The sequence below is a fragment of the Lissotriton vulgaris genome, chromosome 8 (assembly GCF_964263255.1).
Source record: "Lissotriton vulgaris chromosome 8, aLisVul1.2, whole genome shotgun sequence".
NCBI classification, from domain to species: domain Eukaryota; kingdom Metazoa; phylum Chordata; class Amphibia; order Caudata; family Salamandridae; genus Lissotriton; species Lissotriton vulgaris.
Genome location: NC_141696.1, coordinates 302,861,054 through 302,888,634, shown reverse-complemented (window position 1 = coordinate 302,888,634; position 27,581 = coordinate 302,861,054).

Here is a 27,581-nt window from a genome sequence, read left to right as displayed (position 1 = left end):
AACTCGGGGCGGTATCAATCGGTATCGGTCCAAGCCAGAAGTTCGTGAAGAGCTTTGTGTGAAAATTCCAGAGGAGAGCCAGCCACTTCAGCGACCCCTGTATGTCGACGTGGTTCCGAAGGTCTTTGCTGCAAGGTTCCCCGCGTCCCGACGGCTACGAAGGACTGCTGCCCTGACTATCGCCCTGTTTTGGACCCTTGATGATTGGTAGAGCGAAACGATAGACGAGTCTTCTAGTGACGTCATCGATCATCAATACTTCAGTTAAGTATAAGTGGAGCGTCTCCCAGTCCTTAGTTTGGTTCTTAGTTTGATATCCCTTGGGATAGCTTTGATTTGGAACTTGCAAGTGCCAAAGCCGAGGGACTCGTGTATTCCCAAGACTATCGTATTCGATAATCCTTTGAAGTTTGAAGCTAGACTAGAGAGCGAAGATGCCTGGTCTTAGCAGACTTGGAAATTTGTTGTGTCTTGGTTGTAGTAGGGACTCCCGATTGGAGGACTCATGTCTGGTTCCTCCGATTGGAACTCCAACATATGAGCTCTATGTGAAGCATGGCGTAGGCCCTATCACATATAACGAAGTATGGATCCGATACACCAGAAATGATGGTGTTTTAAAATGGCCCCAATATGGTAGTTTTGACACAGAGATTTTAGATAATCTAGTGGTAAAACTTTTCAAGAAGAAATCCCGGCCGGTGATGTTTGACTCCTTTCGCCTACGGCGCAAAGAAGCCAAACAGAAAGAAATGAAATTAGCAAAGAAAAATAAACGAGGTATGTCAATGGTACAAGCTGCTGTTGGTTTCAGGGATAATGAGGAAGAGCAAGAGAATGAACAAACGCTTAGAAGTAGGAAGTTAGCAGTAGACAAATGCTACCCAGTTCTGCAGCGTAAAGGACAAGGATCAAAAGAAGAACTTGATAAGGATCCTTTAATGTCTCATTTACTGAGTTCACCACCTCCATATGCGCAGAGTGCTACAGCACCACAGCAACCTCCTATTGTTGGACCACACTCACCAGCTCCTCTTCAGCTGGTTCCTACTCCTCCGGCGCAGCCCTCTCAAGGGCCGCCGCCTTTGCTACCTACTCCATCTGCTTTTCCTACGACTTCGCCTACTGCTCCAACTGCTTATCCTAATACTCCCTCTGCTACTGCCTCCACCTCTGCTTTACATCAGCCTGTCTTTTCTGGCGTATCTGCCTTTCCCTCAGTTTCTCCTTCTGTTCGACAGAGAGTGGCAAACACTGTCACTGGTCTTTTCTCACCTTTCTTTGGGTCGCCTAATACGACCCCTAACCCAGAACGAAGACAGTTGCGGAGTCGACTGCCTGGCTATCAAGAGAGGGAGATATTGAATGATCTAGCACGTAAATGGGTTATCAATACTGTAAGATATGACGTTCAGTCCGTCATGGAAGTCTTCGGTCAGTGGGAAGCATCTACGCAGAGACATGTTTTTGAACAAATGTGTGTATATCTCCGTGAAGATTTAGAGGGAAATGATCCGGAACACGACATGTCTGAATTATTCCGTGTGCGGTTCAAGTTCGCGGAGGGCATGATTGTAGGCGCCGATGTTGAACAAGCGGTTGCGACATTATTGTCTTATAGGAGTAAGGGGAGCAATTCTCGATCACTGTCTGAGCATGACGCACCAGGTAGGAAAAAGGCGCGACAGTATCCCATGAGAGAGGTTCCCCCAGTTTGGAGGGAAGGTGATGCAAATGCTAATCCAGCCATTCCGCCGCATTTTCAGCGTGTGTGGGTACATGTTCCTTGGAAGAGATCTGAGGTTTTGGCTCTAAAAAAGACATTGCCTGATCCCCGTAAAAATCCTGCAGGGTATTATAAGGAGTTATCACAGACTGCCAGCTCCTGTATCATGAATTTAGCAGATGTAGACATGTTGTTTGGAAATGATGTTCCACAGCCTTTATGGGGAAAGATTCGTCATGCAGATCATGATCAAGAGTTAGGCGACACATGGGTTAATATTGCTGCTGCTGATGCTAGACAAGTTGGTGGCTCTAATCCCGAGCCTTTAGTAGCAGAGCTTCCTGGTAGGATTATTACGTATATGAAGACTTTAATGCCCGAATTGCGTGTGAATTGGGACAAGTTGTCTGCGTGCAAACAGAAGAAAGATGAGACTGTGTCTGACTTTTTCACGCGGTTTGAAGAGACCTTCGTTGATCATAGTGGTCAGGATATGGCTACTGAGGGTAGCCAGAGATTGTTTCATGACAAATTTGTACATCATTTGCTTCCTGAACTGTGTAATAAGTTGAAGGATTCTGAGAGTGCATGGGCTGTTTCCACGTCAGCGCAGATTTTAGCCACAGCCCAGTACTATGAGAATAGGCGTAAAGATGAGTTACAGAAGGCAGATAAAACGACTAAAGAATTGAAAACTAAAGTCCTTCTGCAGCAAGCTTATTCACCTCGTACTGCTAGTCAGCACGATTATCAGCAACCCCAGCAGTATTCGAGAAACTCGCAAAGAAACGAGCCTTCTCAACAACGTTTACCATATGGTCCGAATCAGTGTGCGTATTGCAAGGAAGAGGGTCATTTCAAGATTAGTTGTCCGGCTTTGTTACGGCGTATGAATTGTGTTTCTGATGCAAGAGGTCGAGGTGTTCGGCAAGCCCCTAGAGGTAGGGGTTGTGGAAATTTCCCCCAGAATGCTCCTTCTTTCCCGCCTCAGAAATCTATGAATAGTTTTGACCAACAGAATAACGCGTTTTCTAGGACAACTCAGTACTATGCTGATGACTACTACGCAGAAAACGAGGTTATGGAGGTAAATGATTGCTAGGACAGCCATGGAAAAAAGAGAGGGAGTTGTTTCAGTTCCAGTAGATCAGAATGGACCTTATGTTGAGGTGATTACATCAGGTGTGTCAGAGCCTTTTCTGTTGCATACTGGTGCTACAAAGAGTTCTATTATGCACTCAAAACTCCCTGGCGCACCTTTGTCTGGCGAAATGAACGTTTCAGTAGGTTTTTCTGGCGCCCCGGTTAGGAACCCGATCTCTAGTCCTATGTCCCTTTCTGTTGGGCCATGTGAATTAGAGGCGCCCCTCATTCTTACAACAGGTTGTGGTGAAAACTTGTTGGGATTGGATCTGTTAAAGAGAATATATGCGACTTTGTACTGTTCTCCTTCGGGAGTACAACTTACACTGGGTAAGAAAGTGGTTTCTCCAATGTATTTGTCAAGGGAAAAAATTCCGACAGAACTATCTTCTCTTCCAGATATACTTTGGGCTACTGGCTTTAATGATGTGGGTCTTATGGAAATAACGCCATATGTTGTAACATTGAAAGCCAATGTTAGAATGCCACTTATTCCCCAATACAAGATCTCTAGCGAAGGTGAGAAGGCATTGTTAGCAATCATTTATGATCTGATTGAGAAAGATGTCATTGAAGAGACAACAGGCAACATTTGTAACAGTCCTGTTCTGCCGGTTTTGAAGCGTACTGATCCTTCCCAACCACCTGTTTATAGGTTCGTGATTGATCTTAGAGAAGTGAATAAAATTGTTGTGCCACAGTTTCCAGTTGTTCCTGATATCACTGCCCTATTGACTATGATTCCAGCTTCAGCGACTTGGTTCACGGTGATTGATTTGAAGAATGCTTTCTTCAGCATCCCGATTGCCGAGGAGAGCAGAGATATTTTTGGCTTCAATTTAGGAGGCCGAAGTTTCCGCTTCAAACGCGCTCCTCAGGGCTACTGTGAAAGTCCATCAATATTCAGTCAGTCTCTGAAGTCACAGCTTGACACGATTGTTTTACCTGACGGCGCTGCCCTTATTCAGTACGTCGATGATTTGCTGGTCGCTGCAGATACTGAGGAGATTTGCAAAGAAGCTACTTTGTCATTGTTGTGTCATTTATGTGATCTGCGCCACAAAGTCTCTCTTTCAAAGTTGCAATATTGTCGACAAGAAGTGACCTACCTAGGTCACATCTTATCGAAGGAGGGAAGGACACTGACCCCAGAAAGAATTAAGGCAATTGCAAAATTGAGTGTCCCAAGGACACAGAGAGAAGTGCGTGCTTTCTTGGGTATTACATCATATTGCAGGCAATGGATACCAAATTTCTCCTTGTTGGCCAAACCTTTGGTGGCATTAACTTGCAAAGATACACCGGAACCCATTCCGTGGTTTGAGGAGTGTCAGAGAAGTTTTTTCGAATTACGTGATGCATTGTGTTCGGCTCCTGTGTTGGGTACCCTCGACTACAGTAAGCCTTTTACATTGTATGTCCATGAGGAAGAAGGTTGCGCATTATCAGTCCTGACACAATCTTTTGGGGACAAACAGCATCCATGCACGTACTTTTCAGCGACTTTGGATCCGGTAGCTAAGGCGTTGCCAAGTTGCTTGAGAGCCACTGCGGCAGCAGCTGTCTGTATTCGACAGTCTGCTGGGATAGTAATGAATAATATGTTGATTGTCATGGTCCCACATGCAGTAGACATTTTGTTAAACAGAACAAGGACACAGCACTTAACTAGTGCTCGATTGTCAAGTTATGAGCTGACACTATTAGCGAGTCATGTACACATAAAGAGGTGCGATACACTGAACCCAGCCACGTTATTGCCCATTCCAGTAGAGACAGATGAGGTCGCAGAACATGACTGCTGTTTTAGGACAGAAGAAGAGACAAAAGGGAGAATAGATTTACAAGACACTCCTCTTCCTGAATGTGATGATACTTTATGGGTTGATGGTTCATGTTTCAAGTTGCCGAATGGTGATACGACTGCAGCATATGCTGTGACAACTTTGCATACGATTGTTGATGCTGCACGTATCCCACACAATTCAGCACAAGCAGCAGAATTGATTGCACTTACAAGAGCGTGTGTGTTGGCGAAAGGAAAGCGAGTGAATGTGTACACGGACAGCCAATACGCCTTTGGCGTGGCTCACAGTTTTGGACGATTGTGGCGTGAACGTGGGTTCCTGACATCGCATGGTGCTAAGATCCAACATGGTCAGTTAGTAAATGAGCTTCTCGAGTCACTGACCTTGCCATCACAAGTTGCGATTGTGAAATGCAGTGCACACAAAAAGGTGACTGATGATGTTGGTCGTGGAAACGCGTTTGCGAATGAAGTTGCGAAAGAAACTGCAAGGAATATAATGAGTCGAATGTATGTTGCAGGTCCCACAAGATGGATTGGTGATGTTGGTATGTGTGAAGATACGATTGAGAGTGTGAAGTCCATCCAAGCTGAAGCCACAGGGAAAGAGGTGAACGAATGGAGAGAAAGAAAGGGTAGATTGGATGCGAATGGTTGTTGGGTCGAACTGTCAGAGCATCAGAGATGGTTGCTACCCGATGCGTATGTGCTTGCAGTGGTGACAATGGCTCATGGAATGGCTCACATCAGTGTGAAAGGGATCTGTAAGTTGTTGGCCCCAGTATGGCAGAATAGTGGGATCCCTAAATGCGCAGAGAATGTGGTCAAGAATTGTATGGTGTGTCTGAAGTACAATCCTGGTAGGGGAACCCCAACTCCAGCTGGTCATTTTGCGCCTCCAACGTATCCGTTCGAGGTTTTGCAGCTATATTTCATCCACATGGAAAGGTGCAACAATTTGAAATACGTACTCGTTGTTGTGTGTGCCTTTTCCAGGTGGGTCGAAGCGTATCCCCTTAAGGACAACACTGCCTTATCCACAGCCAAAGCCCTTGCCAAAGAGTTCTTCCCTAGGTTTGGAATGCCTAGAATGGTCTGGAGTGATAATGGGAGTGAATTCGTGGGACGAGTGATGAAGAGAGTGTGTGAAGGGCTAGGCATACAACAGAAGTTCCACGCTGCAAATCACCCCCAATCAGCTGGACTAGTAGAGTGCTATAATGGCACGTTAAAATTGAAACTGGCCAAGATTCAAACAAGCACAGGTCTTAAATGGCCTGACGCCCTGCCTTTGGCACTCCTATCAACAAGAATGACTGTTCACTCTAGAGTGGGACTTAGTCCACATGAAATTGTGTTCGGCCGCCCGGCCAACATATGGGGAATGCCAAGGCCCACCAGGTTTAGTGAAATAGAGCACCCTGTACTGCTTGATTACCTGTATGAATTGACGGCTAAATTGCGTGTTTTACACCAACAGGTCCACGACATTCTACCCCAGGCCTCTGAAGCTCCAGGGCATCCTATCGATCCTGGATCATATGTGCTGCTCAAGAACTTCCAGGGAACAAAGAATGACCAGCCCCGGTGGACCGGCCCTCATCTAGTCCTTCTCTCGACCAGAACTGCAGTCCGAGTAGAAGGAAAGAAACATTGGGTGCATGGAAATCATTGTAAGAGGGTCCCACTGCCTCTTCCGTATGAACGGTGGGTCCAGGAGGGAATTGCTGACTCTGAGGTCGAGACTGTGCCTCACTTCCTACCCTTTAGTGATGCACGTTGAAAGGAACTACTTCTGAAAAGGAAAGCGATAACATTTTGCAGGAAGCTGTGCCTCCGTCAATTCGATTGAACACTGCAGAGCCTGAACTCTTGTTCCAAGACCACACAGCACCTGGTAGAAATCGTTACAATTTGAGGCCGAGACCTATGACTATGGACAAATAAAAGTTTTTTCTTTTTGATTGTGCAGCTCTCTCATCCAAGAAACGTGCTCATTTTTGATTTTCGAACCGCCATCCGGTTCTGCTGCTAGGGTCGCGGCTGCCCAAAGTCTTTGGGGTGCAGCCGAAGACATTTAGGTTGACGGTTCTGGTTGGTCTAAGGGAGTTGGCCTGGACTGACAGAAGCACCCCTTAGCAGAATCAACCTCCCGCCGCGGGCAGCAATTTAGAGGATGGAGTTTCCCAAAATGGAGAGACCTGCCAGATCTAGGAACTTTAAAACCAGAATATGTACTGTGATGGCGAAAACACAATTTTTAATAATATGCATTCTCATGTTGTGTAGTATAATTATGTTTTTAATAGGTTATGCTTTATTCACCTTTCGAGTATTATTTGCACACACCACACAGCCCACACCTCCTCCTACTGTTTCCTCGCACTCTTTTCACCCTCTCCCTGAACACGAGTCTGCCAGAAGATTACAATTCATAAATAACTCATTCGTTCAGCTCCTACACCAACACCAGTTTGTAATGAACACGACAAATTGTTGGGTATGTGGACTTATGCCACACACGACAGATAAGGGTATCCCATATTTTGTCCTGCCGTTTAGCTACTATGGTTCTTTGTGGGCATTTCAAACAATGTTCCTATTTGCCATCGAACCCTATCCCCCACGTCCCTCAGGAAGCAACTCGAGCAACAAGGCACTAGTGGCGGGAATCAGAAATATGAGCAGAGATATCGACACGTATAGAACGATTCCCAGAGATGAATTGGAGGCTTACAGTAGATGGAATATAACAAAATATGGAATTTCCTTGAGCGAGAGCCAGCGAGCAAAGAAATCCTCCCCAATTTGGATAGTGCCCCACTAGGGTCACGTATGTCTGCAGGGAAATGGCAAAAACCCCAGAGCTCAGTTAGGGAAGAGTGTCTGTACTGAAACTTACGTCTTCTCGTCTCAGACCTCTCCTTCATTCTTAGCAGCTAAGGGTACCTACTTCGTCTGCCATGATAGAGCATATACATGGCTGCCCTCTGACTTTTCGGGCACATGTTCTATCTCGTTCCTGTTGCCACCCACCTACACGGCCGCGGCAGATTACCATAGGACAAGGACAGTTAGGGGTGTTGTGAGTAAAGACGACACTGCGGAACAGGAGTTTGGAGATTTCGCAAAGGGTTTTCTGACGTTTTGGGGGCCTATGGTGAACAGCAGGAACATTCGCCAATTGACGAGGGTAGTTGAATTTGCCGTGATTGAAACAGCTGGTGCCCTTAGTAACTTGACTGCGGAGCTCCAGTCGGACCGCCTTATGACTCTTCAGAACAGGGTTGCCCTAGATGTCATACCTGCAGACCGTGGTGGGGTATGTAAAGTGATCCAATCAAGATGCTGCATTTTCATCCCCGATAACGCTCCGACAGTATACCAGGCCATCTCCAAACTGCATAATATCTCTGAAGCCATTCACGTGGATAAAGGGGACTGTTCATTAATGGGGTGGTTCTGGGAACTGATATCTGCCTGGGGATGGAAGATTCTGATAGTCATTGGGATGGTCTTAGCCATTCTGTTCATGTTCTGCCTGTGTGTACAGTGCGCTCCTGCAATATGTGGCCTCTGTGCTACATCATGTGTAAGGAAGCCTGTATCAAGAGATGAACTAAGTAATAGGATGATGCTACAGCAGCATCTCAATGACTTTATGTATACAGACCTGGACTCAGATTAGCATGAGTATAGGTTATTGCCTATATAAGGGCAAAAGGAGGGTCTGAGGTACTGAAAATTCTGGACCCTGCTATTATGTGGTACCGAAGCTCTACACTCGTGTCAAAAATATCACCGTATCATGACGATTTTGGTATCGGCAGACCGGTAATGATTGGGATACCATACCTAAGCATTTGCATCACGATCAAGTGACGAAATCACCCTGAACTCGTAGTTTCTGTCTTGAACCCTCGGGTTACATTTTGTGAGCGGCATCCATTTTGTGATTGCCCTTACATAGTCAAATGACCAAGGCCGAATTCGGTCTGAAAGGACACGTACACCTTTGCTGACTCCTCTGTGACCTGGGCGAGCTGACTCCACTGCCTCAAGCCAAACCTGTTCTGGCAGTCCCCATCCCAGTGGCCGAACGAGATTAGTATCAAGGCACAACATGTCATAAACCGTTCATCGCATACAAGCTATGGCTAATCTCACACACACCTGTCCCTGTTTCTTCTTTATGATCTGTTTTACAAGGAGGAGGTGCTCGATTTTATTAGGGGTCCGTCGATATCTGATGAGAGTTCTTGGCCTTGCCGGGTAATCTATCACAAACTGGACAACCTGAAATGTGGACTTGTCATCATGACTCTGCTTTTTCTTTGTAGTAGAAATATTTGTATGACCAACTGTAAAACCAGGTATTCTTGCCTGAAGCTCAATATTTTGTATAAAGAGAAGAGGCTGGTTCTGTAAAAACGAGCAGTCTCCTGAGAACCTACACGCTGTTGTACTTCTAGGATACCTGTTACTGGTTGCAGCCAATAAACTCGATCCTTGACATCACCTAGAAGACTCTGTTTTTCTGTGGTCTGAAACAGGAAGGACTCAAGAGGTCTTTGGGTGTTCCCCCTGGCACCGCCGGGTCCATAAAAACCCGGTACCTCAGTGCATAGGTGTCAAAGTGTGTCGGGTTTTGTTGCTGAATCCTATGGAGCCTTGAAAAAAGATGCTGCCGGCGACCAGAAGAGAAGTGTCCGGGTGGATCCAAGGGCGGATCGAGGATGAAGAGTACCTGAAAGCAGAGGGGACAGAGTCTGGGTCACTAGCCAGTGACCAGGAACGAACCAAGCAATATAGCGAAGGAATCAGATGATGTCATGAAGCTTGTCTCTGCAGCCACATGGACCAGGAGGTGTCAACGACAACCAGGAGCTGGGCACAGACTGTGCCACAAACGATCTCGCTGTGGGCGGTGTCGGATTCCAGATTTGAATCAACAAGCCTTGGCAAAGGCAACCCATGCAAGAATCAAAGATGGCTTCTTGATCAGACCAGCAAGGAGTGATGGGCTTCTCCTTTTCAGGGAAGCAGAGGCCAGCCTGGTGCAACCAGGCCAGTGGTTTAGATTCAAATTTTTGTCGCCACCGAGGCCACTAGTCAACGGGCAAGTGACTGGACAGATGCAACAAGCAGGAAAATGCAGAAGGGCCCCACGCGGCACTCGTGGAGTGTGGAGGGCTGATCTTCTGTGCAGATGATGCTCGGGTTGGGGCTTCTCAGTCCCCAATGCACAACTTCAAGGGTGCCTCAGAAGTTGCACGGGAAGCAATTCGCAGGCTTTCCAAGATGGCCGGTCCCACGTCTCTCGTCGCCTCCATGGGTCTCAGCTTAGCTGTGGCTGTAGATCGGGCTAAAGGAAGTCTGGAAGTCTGGGTCTTGTCAGGCTCTGTGCTCGGGCTCCGGCAGGAATGTCGACAAAGCAAACCATTGATCGCTTGATGTTGCCTGCTTACACAGGGTGGTCACTCTTTGATCACAAGGGAGATTCTTCAGTCTTCTATCTTCAAGTAGAACGTCGAAGGTCCAGAGTTTCGTTTCAAGTTTCATTTCAGGATAAATCTAGAGTCTCTTGACTAAGCTCCTACCTATATACTAATCTGAGGGGCTGGATTACCTGCTAGGTCCCTCCTATGGGTGGGACCAGGGAAGGGGGTGGTTACACCCCTTTCCCTTTGTCCAGTTTTGCGCTAGAGCTAGGGCTGGAGTGCCCCAGCAACTGGTTTCAACCGGACTATGCATGGGACACTTCGTGTGCCCCAGGCAGTGTCTCATTTCATTCAGCCCTCCCTGCCCCAGTACACAATGGCCTGTCTGGGGTGGTGCTAGCACCTCCCAAGACAGGAAACCTATTGTTTAAGCCTCCCTCGCTGGAAGGACTCCCAGCAGCAGGAGGTCAGACTTGTGTCTATGGCAGCAGCATCCATTTTGTGATGCTGAGGCTCTGGTTAACTTTCACCGGGTTTACTAGGAACAACATGTCTTCTCCCTCTAGAAGGGTGGAATGCTACCCCTGTCACCAGAACTGGCGAGGGGGTAGTATTCCAAAGCGTATGACACCTTACACAACATATTTTTAAAATCCAAACCAAAGTTAGCATTCAACCCCGAGGATGATAATGCACTTAAGAGTATATGGTATGGCTATATCATAGAACAGCTATAAGGACATGGTTCCGAAAGCTGCAGACAGGCTCAGTTCATGCTAGAGCCTCATCTCACATAAAACCAAGCACTCTGCCTCCAGGATTGTTAAGGCCTGCCATAGGAGTGACTTATAGGTATATATGTGTCTATATGTAAAGGTAGGTATAGGGATACTACACCTAAGCAAGGGGTGATTACACAACCTTGCCCTAGCTGAGTGATCAGCCAGTTGTGTCAATGTAAGTGGCCAGCCAGGGGTGGCATAATACATGCTGCAGCCCCTGGTAGGCCTTGGATGCACCTATGCCCTGGGTACCCAAGGTACACTATACAGGGTCTCATAAGGTGTTATGTTATGTTAAAAATATTTTTATAGCGCATTTACACCGAACGGTTTCATGGCGCTGTGAACACTGGGGAGCAAAACATTAAGACAGTGTAGTGGATTTAGGAAGGATCAGAAAGGGAAATGTTTATGCATGAGCTTGACAGCCCCAATATCCAATTGGAGATGTACCTAAAGTACATGGAGTCCATTATACAGTGAGAGCAGATAGCCTGGGGCACTGATTAGCAGGATCCCAGGCCAACTAAGTTGAAAACCAGCTAAACACTAGGCAAAAAATGTGGGGTAACCATAGTCAGGTATCCACATCCACCTTCCTACAACCCCCCCCCCCCCAACGAAAGGCGATAAGGCTATCCTTGACCAGGTATGCCTATATTGCCTAAGTGGCCATATAAGGAAGTACATGCACTCGCATGGTTACCCCCTGTCTCATGGTCCACTAAGCAATCCCTTACCCCAAGGGTATCATAGGGTCTCCACCATAGGGAATCTCTACCTGTGGTGTGTTTTGGCAAAGTAAAAGGCTGGTGTTGAGATGGAGTACTGAAGTGAGGCTCCTCTAATGTAGGACTCAGCTTCATCCAATCATCTTCCACCATGTTAGCCTTCCTTTCCAGGACTGAGTTGCACTGTGCTCTCAGGGCCAACCTCTTTCTACCTACAGCTGGAGGCTGGGTCCTTTTTGTTGGCTTACTGGAGGAACAGGTCAGGTCTGGGGCCCTCAGATCCCATGTATGGCTGTGCCCAACAGTGTCCATCTAGGGGAGGTTCCTAACTAAGTGTAAGGGAGATTCCGAAGGAGTTTTTGAAATTTTCACCTTGCTAGGGCTGCTAGCTTTGGCGCCCCTAATCTGCTGAAGGGGATGTTCTTGTGGACAGGGGGCCCTTTGGGGTCCACTGGCCTCCCTGACCTCTACAGCCCTGGGTTGACTGAGGCAGGGTAGAGAGGGGCAGGTTACCTGCTCCAGACTGGGTTCCACCTTAGAAGGGTCCACTGACATCATGGGCTCTGCCAGGCTAGGCCTGACTACCTCTGGGGAAGTTCCTTCACAAGGGGTAGGGTCAGTTCCCTGAGGAGGCTGACTCTCACCTAATGTCTGGTGGGGGGGAGACTTTTCTTCCTCCCCAATACTCTCTGTCTGAGTGGAGTGATCCATAGTTTCAGGCTTCACAACACTAAAATCTGATTGAGTTTGGGTTGTGACCATCACAGCCCCACCAACCTTTTCAGGTAGGAACTCTGTTTGTGTGTGGGCTGTGACCATCTCCGCCCTGCCAACCTTTTCAAGGAAGTCTGCTTGAGCTTGGGCTGTGACCATCACAGCCCCCAATCTCTTTAGGAAGGAATTCTGCTTGAGCTGGGGCTGTGGCCATCACAGCCCCACTAACCTTTTCTGGGAGGCCTACCATTTTGGAATGGATTTCTTGTTCTAGCCAAGCCCAGTCTGAGATCTCTAGATCATTTCCCAGTAGACAATCTACAGGCAAGTTTGTAGACACTGCCACTCTCTTTGGGCCAGTGACACCTCCCCAGCTTAGATTTACTACTGCCATGGGATGATCTATCTGCAATCCATCAATGTTGGTCACCTGATAGGTGAACCCAGGTAAAAGTTGTCCTGAGGGGACTAGACTGTTAGTCACCATAGTGATGCTAGCCCCTGTGTCTCTGTAGGCTTCAACTTTCTGGCCATTGATGATGGGCTTCTGTCTGTACCTGCCCAAAGTGTTGGGACAAGCAGTGAAGTTGGCAAACCTCTTGCCATTTTCACAAACAAGAGTAGCTATGGAAGGAGACCTGGTTAGGCCAGAGTCCACATGAGTTCCCAAAGTAAACCCAGCCAAATTCCTGGGGGCACTTCCGCCACCTGCGGGATTACTACTAATAGTAACAGGAGGTCTGGGAGTATTACTTGGAGGAATGTTTTCCTTATTGTTGGCCCTTGGGCAACTGCTGTCAGACTTCCAGTTGCCAGGCTGTTTACAGACATGGCAATAAGGCTTCTTTTGGTTAGAGGAAGTGCTTTGGGACCCACCCCCACCATTGGAGTTTTGGGGCCCTGTGGAGGACATGTCTTTTGATTTATCCCCACCCTTCTCTTGAGGCTTGGTAGAATCTTTCTTCTGGTCACCAGCCTGATTTTTAGTCCTAATCCTGGTTCTGACCCATGTGTCTACCCTCTTACCCAATTCTTGGGGAGAGGTCAGATCTGAGTCCACCAGGTGCTGGTGTAGAAGCTGGTTTTGACAATTACTAAGGATCTGCCCCTCATACTCGCATTATACAATCCTGTATAGTCATGTACTTTGCTGCCCAATAACCAGCCCTCCAGAGCCTTAGTAGCACAATCTTCAAAATCAGTCCAGTCCTGATGCTGTGTCTTCTGGGTATCCCAGAACAACATTCAGGCACAGAAAGGAAGCCTGCCCTGTATATTCCGTAGATAGGCCTCATAGAGGTCCAACAAACTTTATATTACACTCTGAACCACATAGGAACCTCTCAGACACAGATAATCACAAAAATATGAAAAAAAACATTTTTATTGGAAAATTCATTTTTTTCTCACATTTATATATAAGATATACAGAAATTCATGATAAATAAACCAGGACTATTAAAAATAGGAAAACATCAAAAAATTCTTTTTTTTTTTTAAATAGGAAAACATCAACAGCTAAATCAACTTCTGGTCATGGCCCACACTCCAGATAACACAAATATACCAACATACACACCACTGAACTCACGAATCATACACCACTTTGCAGAAGATTTCAAGAGTAAGAGATGAACTGGGGACAGTTGGAATAATATCCCAGATGGTTCCGATGGTTCTCAGTCAGAACAAACGCCAACGCGCGTTTCGGTGTGAGGCCCCTCCGGGGCTACACCTTCATCAGGGCAGAAGTGAGGAAGAGGGGGAGGGCCACAAGGAGAAGGGGTGTCTTTCAAATACAATGCAGCCTGACAAGATGCTAAATGGAATAACAGGCCACAAGGGCAAAAAGTTGCTAGGATCCACAACTCAGAAATGGTCAGCACCGCTGCAGGGCAAAGCGCTATCCAGGAGTATTAACTTCGTCTACATCATTTGATTCCAATCTTCATGATACCGGATAGAGGTAGGTCATCAGCTTAAAATGATAAGCGGTTTCCTCATAGAACGAATCAGTTAAGCCGATAACCAGGTACCCAGGCGACAGGAGATGATCAGGCCGCGGCTGCTGCCTGACAGGATAAATCCCTGAACAACAACCTATATTGCTCAGTGGTTAAGCCAAACCCATCAATCAGAGCACTCTTCAGGGCTGAGTAGTTTTTAGCATCCTCATCACTAACTGTGAGGAGCTTATCTCTACCTTTTTTTCTGAAAAGGAGATCCATAAGATTGCTGCCCACTGACTTTGGGGTACCTGCTGTTCTTTGCAGGTCCTCTCCAAAGCAGTTATCCATTTGTGGATGTCATCCCTATCTACGCAGGGGGGCACAATCTTACTTAGGTTTCTATTATCATAGGACCTTTCTTTATCCTTAGGGATATTGCTGCCACCAGTGGAATCTAATCCACTCAACTTTTGCTCTCTTGCAAGAGCAAGTTTCTCTTTAGCTAGGGCAAGTTCCTCTCTCTCAATTCCGAGATTGACCTCCCTCATCCTAGCCTGGTGTTCTCTTTTCTGAGGGGAAGTCATTCCCCTCTAAAAAAACCTTGAAGCATTGGAGTGGAGAGATTCCCCTGAGTGGGATCTTTCCCTCTTATAACTCTGGTTAAGTCTACTGATAGGTCTGTATGGGGTTAGCCCATCTGCAGCCCCATGTACCCATAGGTTAGCCTGGCTAAGTCTCCTAACTTGGACCTGGCTGTCTACCTCTTCCCCAGAATCTTCCTCACCCACCTCTTCCTCATCTACCTCTTCCTCATCTTCTTGAACAGTAGGGTCAGGGGCATCATCTGCTGAGGGTAGGACCTCATCTGCATTACCTGAGGGGCCTGGGTTAGAGGCTTTAAGAACATCATAACCTTCTAGGAGTTCTATCAGGTGCTGAAGGGTAGGGTTCGAACCCTGTTTCAACCTCCTTGTGGTACACAAGTGTCTCAGCTCTTGGAAGTTGAGTATATCGTATCTGGAAGATGCCCTTAGAGGGTCACCTCCCACAGGTAGAGACCCACTAGGCTCACCTGTGGCAGACATGAACTAGTGAGGTGTGGTGTGTGCACCTACCTACACTAAGTGTTTCCTACTGAACCTCTCTAGGAGTTGTAGTCAGGGTATGCTAAACCCTTTGGTCTACAACAACTAAGTTCAGTAGAACTTAAGTATTATTATATGTACTTATAGGAACCTAATGTGATCTTTCAAATGATATCTCAAAGATTACAATTGGTAAAACACCAGCAAGCTCTTATCCCAACCGCTGTACACCAATGTGAGAAGTTGGCCTGATATGTGATGTCCACTATTCTAGTGGGCACCCTGTATCAGTCTAAACAACACTTATGGTGATGGTTGTAAAGTCAACCTTATAGACCAGCTATCCTAGTGGTAGCATGGACAAAGCAGTCTTAGGCTAAATTCAAGAGGGCATGTAAAGCCAGCTGTTTTACCATATGTAACCCCTTTAATACCAAGTGAAAGGACACCACACAGGTTATATATAAAATATATATGTATGTATTACTAACACAACCCCTCTGAACTCTTTATGAGGTCAGAGGCACAAGCACATGACAAGATACTTAATTATCATACAATAAGTTGCACAACATACCGTAGAGCCCTAGGGGCAGGTCAAACCATATACTAAAATAGTGGTATAAGAACCACGTCACGAACAAAGGATAGGCCTAGGGCCTGGGGAACCGCTGGGGCTACGCTGTACTACCAAAGGATAGGAAGCAGGAGGCCCACAGGAGGCATGTGCAGTGTCTTAACACACACATGAGTTACCATAGAGTTAGAATGGGAACGAAAGAAATAGAAACTAGTTCTTTTAGGACACTTCCGGATGGACTAGGAGAAAGCTACTGAAAACTATGACACTAGAATAGTCAATACCCAACGGAGCACCAAAGTGCTCGTGTTACCTCACCCACAGGAAGTGGGTGCATAGGTGTCAAAGTGTGTCGGGTTTTGTCGCTGAATCCTATGGAGCCTTGAAGGAAGATGCTGCAGGCGACCAGGAGTGAAGTGTCCGGGTGGGTCCAAGGGCAGATCGAGGATGAAGAGTACCTGAAAGCAGAGAGGACAGAGTCTGGGTCACTAGCCAGTGACCAGGAAGGAACCAGGCGATGTCGCAAAGCAATCAGGTGATGTCATGAAGCTTGTCTCTGCAGCCACATGGACCAGGAGGTGTCGACGACAACCAGGAGCTGGGCACGGACTGTCCCACAAAGTATCTCGCTGACAGCGGTGTCGGCTACCGAATTGGAATCAACACGCCTTGGCAAAGGCAACCCACGTAGGAATCAAAGATAGCTTCTTGATCAGACCAGCAAGGTCTGATGGGCTTCTCCTTTTCAGGGAAACAGGGGCCAGCCTGGAGCAACAAGGCCAGCAGTGTAGATTCAAAAGTTCATTGCCACCGAGGCCACTACCAAACGGGCAAATGACCGGACAGACGTGTCAAGCAGGAAAATGCAGAAGGGCCCCACGCGGCACACGTGGAGTGTGGAGGATTGATCTTCGAGGCAGATGATGCTCGTGGCTGGGGCTTCTCAGTGCCCAATGCACAACTTCAAGGGTGCCTCAGAAGTTGCACGGGAAGCAATTTGCAGGCTTTCCAAGATGGCCGGTCCCACGTTTCTCGTCCCCTCCACGGGTCTCAGCTTTGCTGTGGCTGTGGATCGGACTGAAGGAAGTCTGGAAGTCTGGGTCTTGTCAGGATCTGTGCTTGGCTCCGGCGGGAGCATTGACAAAGCAAACTGTTGATCGCTTGATGGTGCCTGCTTACACAGGGTGGTCACTCCTTGACCACAAGGGAGATTCTTCAGTCTTCTATTTTCAAGTAGAACGTCGAAGGTCCAGAGTTTCGTTTCAAGTTTCAGATCAGGATAAATCTAAAGTCTCTTGACTCAGCTCCTACCTATATACGAATCTGAGGGGCTGGATTACCTGCTAGGTCCCTCCTATGGGTGGGACCAGCGAAGGGGGTGGTTATACCCCTTTCCCTTTGTCCAGTTTCATGCCAGAGCTGGGGCTGGACTGCTCCAGCAACTGGGTTAAACTGGACTATGCATGGGACACCTTGTGTGCCCCAGGCAGTGTCTCATTTCATTCAGCCCTCCCTGCCCCAATACACTATGGCCTGTCTGGGGTGGTGCTAGCACATCCCAAGACAGGAAACCTATTGTCCAAGCCTCTCTCGCTGGAAGGGCTCCCAGCAGCAGGAGGTCAGACTTGTGTCTGTGAAAGCAGCATCCATTTTGTGATGCTGAGGCTCTGGTTCACTTTAACCGGGTTTACTAGGAACAACATGTCTTCTCCCTCTAGAAGGGTAGAATGCTACCCCCGTCACCACAATTGGCGAGGGGGTAGGATTCCAAAGCGTATGACACCTTACAAGACATGTTTTGATAAAGCCAAACCAAAGTTAGCATTCAATTGCGAGGATGATAATGCACTTAAGAGTATATGGTATGGCTATATCATAGAACAGCTATAAGGACATGGTTCCGAAAGCTGCAGACAGGCTCAGCTCATGCTATAGCCTCATCTCACATAAAACTAAGCACTCTGCCTCCAGGAATATTAAGGCCTGCCATAGGAGTGACTTATAGGTATATATGTGTCTATATGTAAAGGTAGGTATAGGGATACTACACCTAAGCAAGGGGTAACTACACAACCTTGCCCCAGCTGAGTGATCAGCCAGTTTTGTCAATGTGAGTGGCCAGCCAGAAGTGGCATAATACGTGCGACAGCCCCTGGTAGGCCTTGGCTGCACCTATGCCCTGGGTATCTAAGGTACACTATACAGGGGCTCATAAGGTGACCCAATATCCAATTGGAGATGTACCTAAAGTACATGGAGTCCATTTTACAGTGGGGGGGGGGTGATAGCCTGGGGCCCTGATTAGCAGGATCCCAGACCAACTAAGTAAAAAACCAGCTAAACACTAGGCAAAAAATCAGAGGTAACCATAGTCAGGTATCCACCTTCCTACAGCACGCAAAAGGGAGATGAATTGGTTCCCTGATCCGGGTGAAATGATGTGTTGTGCCTCAATGCTTCTTTTTAACAAAACAAGGGAACCCAATAAGTACCTAGGGACCTTGGGCAAACAACTATTAAGGAGAACAACGGTCCTTAGGATTAGAAGTTTTAACAATTTCAATGAAATATAGACTCCAATCAGTACTACATCAGGAAGTTTTTCAGTGCCCAGCCGGGCCTGAATGTATTATTCAAGTATAAACATAAATAAAAAGACCACCAGAGGGGTCTGATTCACAGATTGATAGGGTACAAGCCTGTACCTATCCAGAGCACACACAAACAGAGTTCGGTGGTGAGAAAGGTAAGAAAGGAAAGGAGGTAAAGAATATCAGGCAAAGAGAACATGGGAGCCAACTGTCCCTTGCATCAATAGCACATTTGCAAAGCAAGTTCAGACAGACAATTACTGTAACATTATTAACACAATAGAAAAATTACAGAATTGTAAAAAGTGTCGACCGCGTTTCGATCCCTGGCTCCTAGTGAACTGGGATCATCATCAGGACTTTATAATATATTGCCTGTTTGTACTGTTTTGGAAAAAGCCTTCCAGAGCAAAGTCACTCTGTTCCAGTGGCTCGAAAGAAGATTGAAATCGGTGGGTAGAGGACTGGTGCCTCGAGTTTCTACTGGGTAGACATTTATCTTGTCAACCGCTTGTAATGATCCTTCCCAATCAGAAATGTACATTAGAATTCATCCACACGAGGGTGGGCATTCAATTTATTCCAAAGTCTTTATTACACAGACGTTGCTGCCTAGCTCAGGATACGAGCAGAAGTTAGCCGGCGTGCTCAATGGCAGTGTGCCGACTCACCGAGAATCCGGATTCTCGGTGAGTCGGCACACTCTTCCAGAAGTGATCTAATTTCTTGGGATCATGTCCCAATATTTATACCCCAAAATTATTTGTTCTCTGAAGGCAGAGAGGCCTCTGCCTAGTCCAAACCAGTTCCTGAGCACTTTGTTTACATGACTCTCTCCTTCCTTTCACTGTGCAAGGCAGAGACATCAGCCACCCCACAGGAGGTGGAGCCAGCACAGGGGAGGGAAGATACAGCTCTGGAGCACGTTGTTGACATGATTCCTTCTCTCCTTTCACGGTGCAGGGCAGAGACATCTGACAAGCCACAGGAGGTGGAGCCAGAATTATAGATGGAAGGCCTATTCAGGTCCCAGGTGCAATTCCTCCCTCCAATCTAGATGCAGATCTCTCTACTCACCACTGGGCTGCCCCAGCCTGTCTCCTGGAATCCCCCAGCCCTGTCACTCACAAACCCAAACAAGGAATACACAACCTAGCAGTGGCAAGCCTGGACAGTTTGGCAAGAAAATACCTACTTTCTAAAAATGGTATTTTCAAACACAGAATATTAAAACCAACTTTACTAAAAGATGTATTTTATTATTCTTAGTTCAGGCCTAATAAATTCTAATTTCTACCATGTTCCCTGAGTCAGTTAGGATTATAAGAATGTAATAATCTAACTGCCCATTCTGGCCTATGGAGAACAGGTAGCCGTCAACAGTGATAAACAAAAATGGCTGTAATTCACTATTAGGACATGCTACACGCATCAGAGCATGTCCCACCTTATACTTACAATGCACCCTGCCCTTGGGCCTACCATAGGGGTGTCTTATATGAAGCAAAGGGAAGGTTTAGGGACTGGCAATTGGGTACACTTGCCAAGGCAACATGGCAGTACTAGACTGCACATAGGCCTTGCAATGGCAGGCCTGAGGCATACAAGCTGCTTCTGTGGGTAGCACAAACAGTGCTGCAAGCCCACCAGCAGTATTTGATTTACAAGCCCTGGGCACACATGGTGCACTGTACTAGGGGCTGACAGGTAATTCAAATAACCTAATCATGGAATCACCAATCAGTACATCATTTTAACATAGGGAGCACTTGCTCTGAGGAACTGATTAGCAGTGGCACAGTGGCCAAAGCATATAACCAGCAAAAACATATCAAAACAGAGGAGGCAATCCGTCAAAAATAAAAGGGAGACTCACGTCAATGATGCCAGGTCTAGCAGGCTGCATCTCAGTCAATCATTATTTTGCACACCATGCCACCACAGTTTAGACTGAGCAATCTGCAAACCATTCCTGACCCTGCTCCAATGGGAACAGTTCAGCCCAAACTCTCAGGCCCGGTCCTTACTGGGCCCTAAGACAAGCTATCCAGACCTGTTTTACCCTTATTAGGGCTCATCAGGCTGGTACAGCTTTGTCCCAGTGACAGTGAGCATAGAGAAAATATCTGGACATTCCTATCACATTTCAGGCATTGCACTAAAGTTTACAAACAATGTATAGGTGGAATGCTTGAATGAATCACCTGTACAGTACATAGTCTGGAACCCTGCTTCCATTTCAATATTGTTTACATCACCACATTCATTGACTATTGTGTTGTTTATTGTGTAGGTTCCAAATTCTGATAATTGTTTACGTTGCGCGTATAAGGCAGTTTTAAATGTGCTGCATGAAACACAACTATAGCTGGACAGTCATCTTTATTGAAATTTTGTTGTACTCCTATTAGATTAGAATTTCCCTACCCCATCCTTAATCAGTTAAGCCATGGCATCTACCAAGAGAGCAAACCAGGCTTAATGGGGCCAATGCCCTCTCGAGATCTGGTGGTTGATCATTGATCAACAGAGACCTTCTGTATTCTCCTTTTGAAAGGGCTTCTTAGTACTTGCAGTTAAGTACCTGGAAACCCATCTTAACACATACAAATAAAAATGTAAAAAAAGTAAAGAAATATATTTAAGAGCCATATTTGTGGTTTAGATCATTTAGTAAAATGAGGATTTATTTATTCTTGCCTTTAGCTGTGCATTGAATTGACATTCTTCCAAAAACCCTAGCAAGGGACAACTTTTTGCATAAAAAGTTCAGATGAGAGCAAGAGGAAAAAGGGTCTTCCCATTTATTGCCTGAACAGTCGTTGTTGATCTGCTCAAGAAGGTGCTTTTAGGTTTTGCCTGCACACCACTTGTGCTGTGATTGTGAAATCTATTGTATTTAATATACATCTTTAAAGAGGCCTACAACCCACCCTTACTTTTCATTGGTTTGTGTGCTTGCCACCTACTTTCCCTCCGTTTCTATTGGTTGTAACATGCTGTTCCCTGTTGTTCCTTGTGTGTTGCTCTAATCAGTGTCCTGTGGCCCAAGTACTCCTTTTTATTTGCATTGGTGAGTGGAACTTCTTTTATTCGGTTTCATGTGCACCACGCTATTTTTGTTTACTTTACCTAGACTTTCCCTGTGTGCACGCTTTCAAAGCATGCTTGTCTGCATGTTTTTTTGTTTGTTTGATGTGTTTGATTTATTCTTTTTGTGTTAACACACATTGAAAGCGTGCTTGTAATGGATGTTGAGCTGACACCAAGACTAAAACCCGGATTCTCAGCTACAAAGTTAGCAGTTCTGCCCATTACACCACATCCACCGTCCTGCCCCTTCACTTTTATTTTCAGCACTCTTGTTATTTTCGTTCCAGCATTGCATTCCAGTTCATGACTTGTCTATCCCTCCCACCATCTCACCCCAGTTGCAGCATGCCCCTTCTCTCATTTCTGTCTCATAGCTGCCATCAGCGGTCCTTGTTTTGAACAGAATTGGCTCAAGCCAGAGCTTCAAACCCCATTTGTTTTTTTAACAGTCTCAAACGGGCCAGGATTCTGATATTCTGGTGGCTGTCTCATTCGGCTTGCATAATAAAATAGCCACCATTAAGCATGTATGGTTGTTTCCATTATCATCTGCCTAGTTTAAGATAATACAGGTCTCACTCATGGCTACTGCTGGTCACCGTTCATTGTGCTGGTCTGTATTGTACTGTATTATACACTGTACTGCGACACCGGAAAGGATCGTCATGGAATGGAGTAGAAAGTACTTAACAGGAGTGCTTTTATTTTTAAACCTATTTAACATTTAAAAAAAAACAACAACAAATACAGAAATTATAAATTTTAATGTAAGCCGAGAATCACACCTGATTCCCCATCCCCAAGGTGTTCCAGCATCACATTCCAGTTCATGACTTGCCCATTCCTCTCACCACCTCACTCCCATCACGGCAAGCCCCTTCTCTCTTTCCTCCATCATATCACTCTCCAAATGTCCATGTTTTAAACAGAGGTGGATCAAGGCATAGCTTCAACCCACACTTGTTTTTGTTAACAGTCTCAAGCCAGCCATGGTTCTGAGATTCCTGTGGCTGCCTAGTTTGAGGGTAAAATATGTCTCATTCATGGCTAGTGCTGGTCACCGTTGGTTGTACTGCCCTGTATTGTACTGTATTATACACTATACTGCAACAACGGAAAGGATGGAATGGAGTAGAAAGTACTTAACAGGAGTGCTTTCACTTTTTAACTGTTTAAACAAGAAATACAGAAATTATTATTTTTAATTCTCTTAGCAAACAACAATGATTTTGAACTCAACCACAAAGTCCATGTTTGCTTTGTAAGAAATTGGAAAATATGTGCATTTGCAATGCGCATCAGACATAGTTTCCTCAAGACTGGATAAACCTTGTGTTTTGTTTTCTAGCCTGTCTGAAGCTTACAAGCTACCTTGGAATTTCTGCAGTGGGTGCTAACAGGGGACTGTCAGCCTAGCAGTATTATTAGAGCCCTTCTCAAACATTAGCAGAGGCTAAAGTGGTGATCACTCAATTGATTTGCGGCCTAATTACGACTTTGGCAGTCTTCCAATGGGAGAGCCATTGTGGCGGTCCCAGGAAGATGGCCAAGACCACAGTGATCCCGCCTCCCGATTATGATTTTAATCCAAGGCGGGAGGTGTGGCGGCAGACTCATGGCAGTAGCTGTGTTAGTCTAAGAGAAGAGCCTAAATAGCACACCGTCGCCATGAGAGTGCATGCAGCATGTTCCTGAATGATGTGGCCTGCACCATGTCATGCATGCCACACTGTGCAGGAATGCTGGTGAAATTCTAGGTGGGCACAACATGTGCCCCCGCATGCACTCCTAGTCCCAGATTTGGCCGTGTTAGGGCCCCCTAACCTGCATGTCTGCTACCCTTTTCATGGCGACGCCACCATTAAAAGAGCAGTGGATATGCAGGTCCGAATATGCTCAGCGGTGCATGCATCGATACCGCCTGCAGGCTTCTGCCACAGAGGGATCCTTGATCCTGACCGAGGCAGTCCCGTGGGGGTCCCACCGCCACACTCATAATACAGAAGTCAGACTGCAAGTGCGAGTACGACGGTCCCAGGATCGTTGCACTAAAATAAGCCCCTAAGTGTAATTGAACAACCAATCAAGGGGGACAGGGCACATAATGGATGGAATAACTTAAGGGTGCATGCCTTAACTTAACATTTTGTAATTATTACTACATTTGACCTCGTTTGTTTGTTTTTGATATGTTCATCTATGTGACGGTATTTTAAAAAATAATAACCTCTTACCGTGTTTATTAAAGCACTATTGCCGTTTCTAAGCACTGTAAATTCAGGGATGGTGGCTGTGTTGTCCTTGCTGTGATTGAACTTATGTCCTTCAGACCATTGTATTTGTCAGTGCCGAGCATACAACTGACTGAGCCACCTTGGTCCTAAACACTAGTTCTTAATTAAGTTGCACAATTTCAAGGTCCCTTAATCTAATGCTGCTAAATACCCAGGTTTACAGAACAGCACTGAAAACCTACTGTACTTTAGTTAGGTCTTAAACGGCATGTAGTGCTGGACTGCTGTATTTTGACTATATTCGTCCTTTCAGTGCATGCTCAAGAAACAAGCTCAAAAAGCATTGGCACAGCCAATTGGTTTTGCCTATGCAACATGAAGTGCCTTTGTCAATGTTTGACACATTTTGCACAGCTGCGCTGGTTGCTGTGAAACATGGCTTAAATTAAAGAAAATAAAGCTGTGAGGCAGCCAGCATTGGCCATCTCATACCCCTATTACTTTCTCCACAATTGCGCGGCTGTACAACATGTAAAAAAGCATTGACAATGTAAATATATCTTGCATTTGGCTTTGAAAATGTTTGTACACTACCTGCTGGCTCTGCCACCTGCAGTGGTGTGGGAAAATATGTTACAGTGGGGGCTTGACCAATGATATTGGTCGATGAACTCGATAAAATGGATAGGAAATGATGGCAGCCATTATGTTCATAAGAAGGTGACCAAACCAAATAAACAATCTCTGAAATGGTTTGAAACATTCTGTATACCCCCGTTCACCCTATAGTGTATTTCCTTACGCATATTTTATAAAATTTGATTGATTCCGTTAGTAGAGCATAATAACTTAAATCATAGAAACATTATTTGAGGTATAATCAATGCTTAAGGAGTTCCCAAGTTTTCCTGGATAATAAACAAATACGACTATTTGGGTGTTAAGATAAATTTTTTCTAGTTGGACTCCAAAATGTCTCCATACCATTAATTACATGTGCACATTCTAGCAACCACTCTCGAATAAGAGTGATTGCTGGAAAGTGTAGATTTAAATAATTGTATGGTGTTCCTATCACTGAAGGGGCCCTCGGATTTTTATCTAAAATGAGTTGTAGCTTGCACTAATGTTACGGGATAAATAGAGAGAAAAGTAACAATACATTGAACAAAATAATAAGTACCGAGTAAAAAAAAAAATTGTATGGCACTCCACAGTCAAACGCTTTTCTATGCCCATGGAAGATCCCGTTGGCAAATTCCGACTTCTGTGACTTAATTTCACAATCTATGCGGAGTAAAGGACAGTGCCATAATATAAATGTGTTCCTGTTTTGAGACAACATATGTCCTAAAGGTAAAGGTGTATCTACATAACCAAAAAAATACATAAAACTCTATTTTGTCTAAGTCAAAGGTTGATGACTAAATTACTATGAAAATGTTGAGATCACTAGTCAAGATCTATAATTAGCAATCTAGCTTTGGCGATGATTGTTTACATGTTGCAAACTAATGCTTTTAAAGTCGGATTAGTTTTACTACTTATCCTTTACTCCTAGATTGAGAGAGATAATGTTTTGGTTTTCTAAAGGTATGTTTTGTGAGGGGAATCTGCTTTCAGCTGCTGTTGTGATCTTGGCAGGGAATCTGTTTCTCAGTTACTATGCGCTTGCTGGGTCTTAAATTTCAGAGCAATTAAAAAAAATAAAAGGTCTTTATGTATCCTGATGTCAATAATCTGAAATCTACTTACTTATTATGTCACCAAGGCTGTTATGACTGCGAATGTGCAAGAGTGATTACATTCTTAAATTAATGAGTTGCAAACTAAGCTTATCTGTGGCTACCCTTGCTTTTAGTTATTTAACGTGTTCCCTCATTATTTTCCAAGTTTATTAAATGTGATTTTTATGAACTTTAAAATGTGTTAATATTCCACTTTATTTATGAAAAGGAGATCAGAAAAGCATCACCTATAGCCCCACAAGCATGCATATGCCCATAAGAAACAATGGGGCATAATAGCAACAATTTGCGAAAATGATCGCAAACCGCACTTAGCGCAATTATTTTTATTGCCTCCTATTGCTGGATTTTATCGCGAAAATAACGCAGTATTAGTGAAGTAGTGTGGCTCACTGGTTAGAGGCGGCAGACCCGAGAGCAGAGGACGGCCCGGGACCAGGGTTCGATTCCCGGCGCGGCAGGTTTCTGGACCAGGGTCAGCGGACTCGATAATTCTCTCGCCTCGGTGCCCACTCTGATCAGCGATCACACTCGGCAACTCTGGGCATTAGCTTGCCTCATCTTCACTAACGGCCCCACCAGACCGCCGGGGATGCCTGGTCTCACCCTGGAGATACCCATTAAGGGACCATCTCTCAGGGAAGCCAGGAAGAGTTTCGCAGCGGTCGAAGCGCCTTGGGACCCTACGGGTAAGTAGTGCGCGATATAAATGCCTATACATTTACATTTACCAACGTTCATCTCCACGGCGATAAAAAATCCAGCGGTCGCGGCGAATCCCATGTTTAACGCGATATTTCCAGTGATAAAAATCCTATTGCTAAGGAAAATCTCTCTAATAGGCAGGTGGGGACTTAGCCATAGAATCCACCTCCCACTGACTAATATCGCTGAGTAAGGTTATTACCAGGTGTAAAATCCTAGCGCTAATTGGGGTTCAAAAGGGGGTGGTGATGGATGGAGTATCTGAATCAATCAAACACTCACACCCAGTCAAAAGATCTGGGTTAAATCCATCACCGTTCTTTAGCCCACTCTGCCACCCCAGTTCAGGCACAGCTTCCCAGGATGCTTGTTTCGGTCCAGGGAAGACATGGCTTGGCAGTTCGGGCTGGACTGTTCCCATGAGGCACAGGGTCAGATTGATTTGCATATGGCCATGTCTGAACTGGGGTGGCTCAGTGAGCTAAAGAATGGTGATGGATTAAACCCAGATCAGTTGACTGGGGGTGAGTGTTTGATTGGCTCAAACGCTCCGTCCATCATCCCCTTTTGTATCGCTAATTGGCGTTAGCGCCCGTTTGTTTATCGCGTCGTGGGTATAGCAAATAGGCGATAGCTGTGTTAATGACTGATTTCAGTCGCTACCAGTTTGGGTCCCCCCACTTTGCATGTCATTAGCGATAAATATCGCTGACATGCAAAGCGGGCCCCAAACCAGTCGCTATCGCCTGGAAGCTGTCGCTAACTGCTGTTAGCGACAGCTTGGTAATTGAGCAAAAAAAAAATGTCAGCTTTAACGGCAAAAAATGCAGCTAAAGGGGCGATAACACCCTTGCTAATATGCCCCTATGTGTGGCCTGTTGCACCTGCAAATGCACAATCGGAAAATGCTATGAAAGTGTACAAGTTGTGTAAACGAGAAGTAATAGTTGTATTCTTTGGTAGATGAACCTTAAGGAATACTCAATGCTGTTCAATAAAAAAATTATCCACTCATTTCTCATATTAAAATACTTCTAATAATATTGAGCAACAGAAGAAGCCCACGATATATTGTGCCTGCGAGTAAAGTAATCATCAATGTCATCTCCTTAAATAGGGCAGTTTTATCACTTGACAGAGAATTGAAGCCACTGCATGACCGATGATAAATTAAATAGTGAAGAGCAATACGGAATTTTGAGGGATAAAAAAATGCATTGCCTTTTGTAATGTTGCCTGAAATGATGGGAGG